The sequence below is a fragment of the Oratosquilla oratoria genome, chromosome 4, assembly GCF_046742065.1.
Source record: "Oratosquilla oratoria isolate Oo_2021 chromosome 4, ASM4674206v1, whole genome shotgun sequence".
Lineage (NCBI taxonomy): Eukaryota > Metazoa > Arthropoda > Malacostraca > Stomatopoda > Squillidae > Oratosquilla > Oratosquilla oratoria.
The window spans coordinates 5980197-5990196 of NC_134780.1; positions in this window are offsets into that span (position 1 = coordinate 5980197).

Below are 10000 nucleotides of genomic sequence, written 5' to 3' on the forward strand. Positions count from 1 at the left end.
CGTCTGTCTTCTCTGTCAGAAAATAACAAAAGATTATGTATCTTTATTTCACTAAAACTGGGACCTATGGTGGTTACCTAACCATTTTCTAAACCAGTATTTCCCAATTTTTTTCAAGCGACCCCAAATATGATCCTCATGATATGATAGCGACTCCACTAATCTATTTATGTGTTAATATATATGACTAGTTGTTGACTGTTAAAAATAGGGGATAAGTATGATAAATATATTTGTAAGAAAGGTAATGTAAGGTTATGAAAGACAAAAAAAAAAAAAAAAAAAAAAAAAAAAAAAAAAACATACAAGATGTCTTGGCTTGGCAACCCCAATTAGGGTCGCGTCCCCAGGGTTGGGAAACAGTGTTCTAAACCCATCAACCCCCCTCAGATGCAACCCCGAGGGGTTGACACTTCATCCCCGGACAGGGTCCAAGGTGTCTCTGTTGGCTTTAACTGTATTTCTTGCACCTTTTCACACATAGAGAGCAGACAACCGGCGACTGATCACGTCTTCTCACTACTTTCAGCAACATAGAAAACGGACCAAAGTTTCTTCCAGAAGAGATCTATGGGAGGGGCCGAGGATCGTTGCCGGCCTCTGTGGGGCCGCGGATATTCGAGTGTGAGACTCGAAGGCATAACTACTTATTATTATTATTATTATCATTATTATTATTATTATTATTATTATTATTATTATTATTATTATTATTATTATTATTATTATTATTATTATTATTATTATTATTATTATTATTATTATTATTATTATTATTATTATCATTATGATCATCATCATCATCATCATCATCATCATCATCATCATCATCATCATCATCATCATCATCATCATCATCATCATCATCATCATCATCATCATCATCATCATCATCATCATCATTATTATTATTATTATTATTATTATTATTATCATTATTATTATTATTATTATTATTATTATTATTATTATTATTGTTATTATTATTGTTATTATTATTATCATTATTATTATTATTATTATTATTATTATTATTATTATTATTATTATTATTATTATTATTATTATTATTATTATTACTATTATTGTTACTATTATTACTATTTCATTTAATTGTTCTACAAATCATTAAATTATTTTTAGTGATTTTCTTTTGATATACAAAACATTTCATTCATATTCTTGTTGTCCACCCTCGCTACTCGGTTGTGAAATGTTTACATGATGTACAGTCACGAACAAAAGTTTTGACCCACGCAATGTTTTTCATAACACAAAAATAAAATTCTTCGTCTGGGAGTGGATGCCGGACGGAAGAAGGCCAAGAGGGAGACCGAGAAGGAGATGGAAAGAAAGTGTTGAAGAAGCCCTCAGCAGACATGACTTGCCCAACATCGAAACTCTGAGGGAGGAAGGGGTTCTCCATGATAGAGCCGGATGGAAGAACTTGCTGTGGCCGCTGACAGACATAACGCCTACTACTGGGAGGTGAAGTAAGATTATCATTTATTTTGTATTATTTGTTTTTGTTTTGTTATCATTTGTCTATTTGATTCTTATTTAATATTAGTTATATGTCAATTTGTTATCATTTACTATTGACCTGCTTGTTTATTATTCAACTATACTTGTGCATTTATTTATGTATTTTATTTGTTATTTACATTATTATAGTTTTTATTTATTCATTTATTATTATTATGATTTTTTTCCCATCCGACCTAGATATGGATCAAAAGGTCTCCTGTCGGCATGCTCCGCCTTTGTAATACTTTGTAAGAAGTAAGAATCTACATACACACAGAAATCTCAAAGATATCATCTTGTTACGTTGTTTGTGCTGTGGCGTGCTGTGGAACGGGAGCTGCATCGAGGTTTTGTTTGAAATGAGTATTTACTATAATTAATTACTTTGGATGATAACGGAAGCCCTCAAAAGACCTTTGGGCCCATGTCAAGACTGAATACAGGATGATAAGTAAATAGAAGATAAATAGATAAATAAATAAATAAATGAATAAATAAATAATAAATAAATAAATAAATAAATGAATAAATAAGTAAATGAATAAATAAGAGTGAATAATTAAACAAATAAATGAATAAATGGATAAATACATAGATGAACAAATTAAGAAACAGATGAATAAATAAGTAAATGAAAATAAGTGAATAAGAAAATAAATAAAAATAGATTGGTAAATAGATAAATAAATGAATGCATGAATGCATATTTCATTATCTAATTAATCAATTAAATGAATATATAGATAACTAAATAATAAATAAATGAATAAATGAATACATGAATGCATAATTGATTATCTAATTAATCAATTAAAATAATAACTAAATAACTGAATAATAAATAGATAAATGAATAAATTAATACATAAACAAATAAATAGATGAGTAAGTTGTTTGATAGTAGGTAGGGCTGCAGGCTCATATCTTCAAGCAAGTACGACATTTGGTCTTTTGTTGACTGAACGAACGCGGCGCAATTTCCTTTATATCCTTCATTTCCACTCGGGCAAGAATGCGACGTGGAGAATAATTGCGGATGTTTACCGTCATCCAAAGATCCACAGACACACCCACACTCACAAATTTCACTCCACACACACGCACATACACACACGCGCGGGCACACACACACACACACACACACACACACACACACACACACACACACACACACACACACACACACACACACACACACACACACACACACACACACACACACACACACACACACACACACACACACACACACACACACACACACACAGCCTTTTTACGAAAACAATTGACTTATCCGTGGTTAGTTATTTTTAAGTGAAGATTGAATTATCTATTAGAATTCTATAATAGCAATATTGTTTTCTAAAATACTCTCTCTTAATTCATGTCCACGAATGGCCTGGTAATATGTGTTGAAATGTAGATAAATTGTGCATTGTATTGTTAGAGAGAAACAGGGCAGAGGACTTTCTTCACGCATACCTCATCCTGTGCAGTATTAGGCCCGCGTCTCGGCGAGACCAGATGTCGCTCTTAGGTAACGCATCAGTAATTCAAGTCACGACCTCTCCCAGATGTGACACCTGGGGCCCCCGCTCCGGGATCAGCTCGAAGTTTTACAAACGAGCGTCATCCGTCCGCTTCCGTTCCGTTCCGTGTCTCTCTCCTACACGGATGACCTCAATTCGGTGCGCGGGCGGAGGAACCTCCATAGCAGAGGCTGGTGATGTTGTTCAAAGGAATCCAGGTGTTTGTTTGAGAAATTCGAAAGAGAATGAAAATGTATTTTGAAAGAGGTGAAAATAATTCGAAGAGGTAAGTCGGATAGAGAGGAAAAGGTCCACTGAGCAGTTGGAATCTCGTGAATGGAGTATTTCAGGAAGTTACTGAATGCAAGGATCAGTCTGTTGAATGGGGTTGGTAATGTGAATGTGTGTTGAGAGGATTAGGAGGAGCATAGAGGAAGTGAATAGAGAAGAGTAGTGTGAATGTAGGAGAGAAATAAGGCGCTTAGAACAAGTGAAAGGTACTCAAAAGTGAGGAAGTTTTGTGGGCTTTCATGGACTTGGACAAGGCGTATGATAGAGTTGGGGGTATATAGCTCAGCTTTGTGGAGGATGCTAGATATATAGTATAGAGGGAAGTCTGTTAAATACAGTCAAAAGTTCTGTACTTGAGTGGTAGGGCACATGAGAGGGTCGGGTATGAGAAAAGTGAGTGATCTGAGTGTGACTGCGGGGCTGCGTCTGGGTTGTGTAATGTCGCCATGGTTGTTCAACGAGTGTATGAATAGAGTCTCTAAAGGTTCTATGGGTAAGGTCGTAAAGGTTAACGGAGTATTACTATGCAGAGGTTTGGAATTGGTGGGTTAGAGTGAGAGGACACGAGAAGTGAACAATTTGCTATTTGTGAATAAGATTGCACTTGTGGTTGGTTATCAGGAGGTACTGAATGAAGTAATGATGGTGGATTGAATGTGGGTGGAAAGCTGAGAGGATTGAGGGAATGGAGGGTTTTAAGTATTTGGGGTCTTGTATGTCAGTGAATGGAGAATAGAATTTGAGATGAATTGTAGTGTAATGAAAACAACAAATATGTGTAGGGAATGAAATGTTATGAGAATTATATATTTTAGGATGAATGTAAATAAAAGGGTGTATGAAGAAATTTGTATCCATGGCGCTGTATGGAACAGAAACTTGAAATATAAGAGGCAGAGAATTTGTTTTGTTTTGTTTTAATTAAAGTCTTTGACATATACTCGTATGATGAACATTGCAACAATGGATAAAATGAGAATTGTGAAGGTGAGGAAAAAGAGGTTTTTCACTTCCCACTGGGATAGTGGTGAGAGTCTGTGAGGAGGATGGTTGAAGCTAGAATGGAGTTAAACCAGATCCAGCTGTTAGGTCTTGCTAAGGAAGAGCTGTGCCTCACTGCACTGCTTTTGACCCAAGCAATGCGACTGGGGACAAGATGACCCTTTGTATCCCAGATGCTCAGGTTGCATAAGTGGATGAGTGGGTTTTAACTGTGTGTGATGTGGGTTTGTGTTTTGACATGGTTAGCCTCTTATAAGGTGGAGAAGGCCTTCTATTTGATATACATATATATATATATATATATATATATATATATATATATATATATATGCACACACACACACACACACACACACACACACACACACACACACACACACACACACACACACACACACACACACACACACACACACACACACACACACACACACACACACACACACACACATATATATATATATATATATATGATAATTTTTATGACAGTCGCATGCAGGATTCGAACCCTCTGCTATCGGCCACCTGTAAGATCACCTTCACAGAGCCTTAGCCCACTACACCAACAGACACTTAAAAGCCTTGAAACCTGGAATCGAACTTATTCCCGAGGATAGGAAAGATCACTAATCTGCGACTCCAATTCCTGTTTTACACAAGGCCCAAGTGCACCACTTGGCAAGGGGTAAGGACCGAAACAAATCCCTTTCACGCTTTTCGCCATTGTAACTATGAGAGAAATTCGCTAGTAACAGCGACATCAATCCGATAATTTTTATGACAGTTGCATGCAGGATTCGAACCCACTGCTATAGGCCACCGTTAGATCACCTTCACAGAGCCTTAGCCCACTACACAAACTGTCATAAAAATGATCGGGTTGATGTCGCTGTTACTAGCGAATTTCTCTCATAGTTACAATGGCGAAAAGCGTGAAAGGGATTTGTTCCGATCCTTACTCCTTGCCTACTGGTGCACTTGGGCCTTGTGTAAAACAGGAATTGGTGTCGCAGATTAGTGATCTTTCCTATCCTCGGGAATCAGTTCGATTCCAGGTTTCAAGGCTATTAAGTGCCTGTTGGTGTATATATATATATATATATATATATATATATATATATATATATATATATATATACATATATATATATATATATATATGTATGTATGCATATGTATCGAGACATCTATGACTCGAATACATAGAACAGTATCTGTAGAGATCATGATTACTATAATCATAGGTGATCTATATAATTTCTCATGACAGATCTATAGCTTCTTGCTCCCACGCCAAAGGAAAATGAGGAAATTCAAATTGAAATATTGGTTCACTTCATCATTTTCCGATACCTGAAGAAGGCGAGAAAAAATATATTCTTATTACGAGTAGTTTTTTCCCACGCTGAGAAAAATAAAAATAAAGATTATGTTTTGTCCGTTCGCACGATTTTTTTTTTCGGTACACGACGAATGTCTCAAGGTCGCGTAGGAGGCAAGGAAAATGTTATCTAAAACTAGTGTTAATTATCTTTACTTATCGTTATCTTTGTATGATTTCTTAGGATCAATGATATAAAAAAACACATTTCTTAACTGGATTGAAAACTTATGATGTTTGATTTGTAAATTAAATTTGTCGGTTTTCGGAGTTTTCGAACGCAGAAGAAAAGTCAATATTTGATGGACATGACCTCTTCGTTTGCCATTAGGCCTTTGTATTTTCATATATAATTTTTTTTAACATTTTCCATCAATATGAACTAAGATTAACATAAAACGATTCTTTTATTATCTAATCATATGTGTCAGAAGCTTATGATCATAAATGACATGACTTGTTGGAGGATTTGAAACTATGCGCTTACTGACATATGCACTAGTGACGTAATCGGAGGCGTGTTGGTCTCGTATTCGCTTAATTGTGGGTTCGAATCCGGCACTCCTCTTCGATTCCCAGCAGTGGCTGTTACCTGCTCCTACAGCCCCCGAAGCTCATAATGGGGCAAAAATGACGGCTTCGGCCGCAGCTGTTCATCGCCTCCTGACGTAGGCTCCTCACCACCACCACCACCACCACTATCACCGCCAGAGGCAGGAACCTCGGTCTGCTTGAGTCTCAAACTCTCGAACTCGAAGTAGAACGAGTTCGTGTTACCACAAGATTGGTCTTCCGTCCCTCAGTCGGTTACGATGATAATGCTGAGGTTTCCAGGAGCTCTCGATATGGACTTTGGCCAAAAATTCCTTCGCCAAGGGACACTTAGACCACCAAGGAGTCTCAGAAAATATCAAAAGTAACACAATGTGAGTACGGAGCCTTTACTCATACGACGTTTCCCTTCTTAGTACATGGACTCCCTAGAACTGAGAAGTTTGTAGGAAATAATATGGTGGTTGTGTATAAAAGTGGGATATTGCCACTTAGCACATTATCAAGTACATAGCCGTGGCACACAAATCTCTGAGAGTAAATAGGAAGACCCGGGGAGAACAGGGAAAGGTCAAATGTCTTCCTGTACACAGACAATTGCCTCATCCTCCCTAACCCTCGCTAGACTCAAATGACCTTCCCCCATTCCCTCCGGGTTCTCTTATTAATTCTTAGAGATTTGTGTGCCACGGCAGTGTACTTGATAGAGTGTTCTGTGGCAATAGCCCCCTTGTATACACAACTATCATTTCATTTATTTACAGACCTCTTTTCCTCTTCAACAAAAAGCAATCTCGTGTAAGCGGGTGGTCTGTACTATGTAGTCCGTGTATTTGATAAAGTTGTAACAAGCAAAAAGTCGTGCTAATAAAGGCTTTGTCCTCAGTGTGTTTCTTTTTGATAGACTCGTTGGGAGCTGCCAATTGGATACATTCTCAGAGGCCTTCGCCCGTTTTCGCAACGAGTCGAAATTGCAAGAACTGGTTGACCAACAGAATGGTTAACACTTGAAATAGACTTATCAACAATGTAGTGAGTGCTGAAAAAATGGTTTGTTTTAAAAGAAGATTAGATAACTTAATGGATAAGGATGACACGTGGTAAGGGACATGGAACTACCTAATGTAGGCCTTATGGTCTCTTGCAATCTCCTCCATTCATATGTTCTTATGTCTCAGATACCTAAGTGACTTTACTTCAACGTTCAAGAGTTATTGGGTGATTGGACTGGGGTCCAGTGGTCTAGTTCCACTTGCAGAAGGTCGTCCGAAGTTCCACAAGACTTTGGAAGAGTCTCAAGCACCTCAGTAAAGTTACGACAATGTTTGACCGAGAGTCTGCGGGCCAGTTGTGGAGTCTGCGTCTTGGCCGGACGCCATCTCCGTCACCACTTCGAATACGGAATGAACCTCTTCGTGCAAGACCGGCGAGATCTGCGGGCGGGACGCGACCGCAGAGGGAGGGCGACTTCGGCAAAGACTTCTGCGGGGTGGCCGAAAGTGGGTCCTCCGTGGAGATTTTGGCGGCGACGAAGAACCTGAGGTCGATTGCGTCAAGGCCTGGGAGAGGTCTGTCTTGATTTCGTTGTGACCAAAATCGGAAGATTTTATTCATAATACAGGAGGACCCTGTCTTGAGGGATTCCCCGATAGACAGCCTGGGATACACTATTGGTCGTGAAAAGACCTCTGTATTTGATATAATCGCTTGCCATTAGCTTGAATGATATGTATAATGTGCGCCGTGGTAGAAAACGGATCGAGTTGCAATGGAAGAAGTCTTCGGTGAGCTTGCCCACAGCTGGTGTGTGTGTGTGTGTGTGTGTGTGTGTGTGTGTGTGTGTGTGTGTGTGTGTGTGTGTGTACGTGTGTGTGTGTGTGTATTCACTTTCACTTGGTCTTTGGATCACGTGTTGGACTCGTGATCGACAGCTATTTCCCTCCTGGAAGAGAGCTCAGAGCTCGTAGGTCCGATCTATGGGTAATGCTATGACCTTGCACACACACACACACACACAACTCCCCGCCCACGAGAGTCAGAGTAACGACCCGAGGCACAGTGATACCGAAATAATTTCGGCCCTGGGCAGGATTCGAACTGGGTACTGGGAGCACTTCTACTTCCCAGTTCAGCGCTCTACCAACCGTACCAACTGTGTGTGTGTGTGTGTGTGTGTGTGTGTGTGTGTGTGTGTGTGCGTGTGTGTGTGTGTGTGTGCGTGTACGTGTGTGTGTGCGTGTACGTGTGTCTACGTGCCTGTAGAAGCGTGGCAGGGAGTGGTGCAGGCGTGCACTGAAGGGTGGGAAGAAAATGATTGAGGGGTGAGAACTCTCATTATCGGTGACTTGAGACAAGGAGAGGTGGATGGAAGATGGAGGGTGGAGTGGAGGGAAGAAAGAGAGTGAGTGGAAGAGGATATGGGTGAGGGTGGTGGAAGACAGAGAAATGAGGAAAGAGGAATGGAGTGGAAGGGAAGGAGAAAGAAGAGGAAAGGGAGGAAAGGAAGGGAAGAGAAGGAGGTGGAAAGGAGAAGGGCTGGAGAGATAATGAAGAGAAGGGAGGAATTTGGAATAGGAGTGAAGGGAGGGAATGGAGGGAAGGGAGCGGAGGAAGGAAGGGGAGAGAGAGGGAGGGGAGTGCTCGGAGAGAAGGGGCAGGGGAAGAAAAGAGGATAATGAGAGAGGAAGAGGAGAGAGAGAGAAAGAAAAGGAGGAGAAGGAAGGAAGGGAAGTGAGAGATAGAAGGAAGGAAAGGAGGATGGGAGGGAGGGGGAGGGGAATAAGAAAGAGGAGACAGAGGATAAGAAGAAGGAGAGGGTGAGGAGGGAACGGAGAGAAGGAAGGAAGGAAAGGGGGAGGGGAGGGGAGGGAGGAGAAGGACTGAGAGGAATAGGAGAGAGGAGGAAGAGAAGGAGAGGGTAAGGAGGGAACCGGGAAGATGGGAGGAAGGAAAGGGGGGTGGGAGGGGGGAGGAGGGGAATGGAGGAGGAGGAGGAGGAGGAAGAGGGGGAGTGAGGGGGGAGTGGGATGAAGGTTTACTGTACAGGTGAGGGTCAAGGAGGTCAAGGAGGTCAGGAAGGTCAACGTTGTGGTTGACCTCGTCAAGGGTGAGGCGAGTAAGATATGCAGAGGTAAAGGAAGAAGATGGGGGAAGGGATGGTGGGTGGCGGGGGGCGGGGATGGGGAATGGGGGGGTTTATGGGGAAGTCAAGGACGTTTGGTGGTGTGTTTAGTCCCATGCCCAGGGTTCCTTTTGGTCTCTGGTTTCCGTTTGGCGGCGCAGAAGGAAGAGTCCGCTTTTGTGTTCTTCGTAGGACAAAATGTGGATGCAAACATACGATTATAGGACCTGTCATGATGATGTAATCACTTGTCGAAAGCCAAGAAAACACGTAAAGAAAATCCTCAGCATCGTTTATGGGATGCTGCTGAAACTTAAGCTTCAGATAAACGTTTTTTGAAATATATATATATTTCTAACTTTTAATATACCTGTTATCCATTCATAACCGTGATTAGAAAATATATATTTTACTATTCACTTTACACTTCCGTAGTTTACTTCGTTTAAACACACAGAAATATGGAATACGCTGGTGGCATAATCGGAAGCGTGCTGGTCTCCTACTCACTTAGTTGTGGGTTCGAATCCCACACTCCTCTCCGATTCCCAGCAGTGACTGTTAGTTACCTGCCCCCTAACAGTCCCACACATAGGG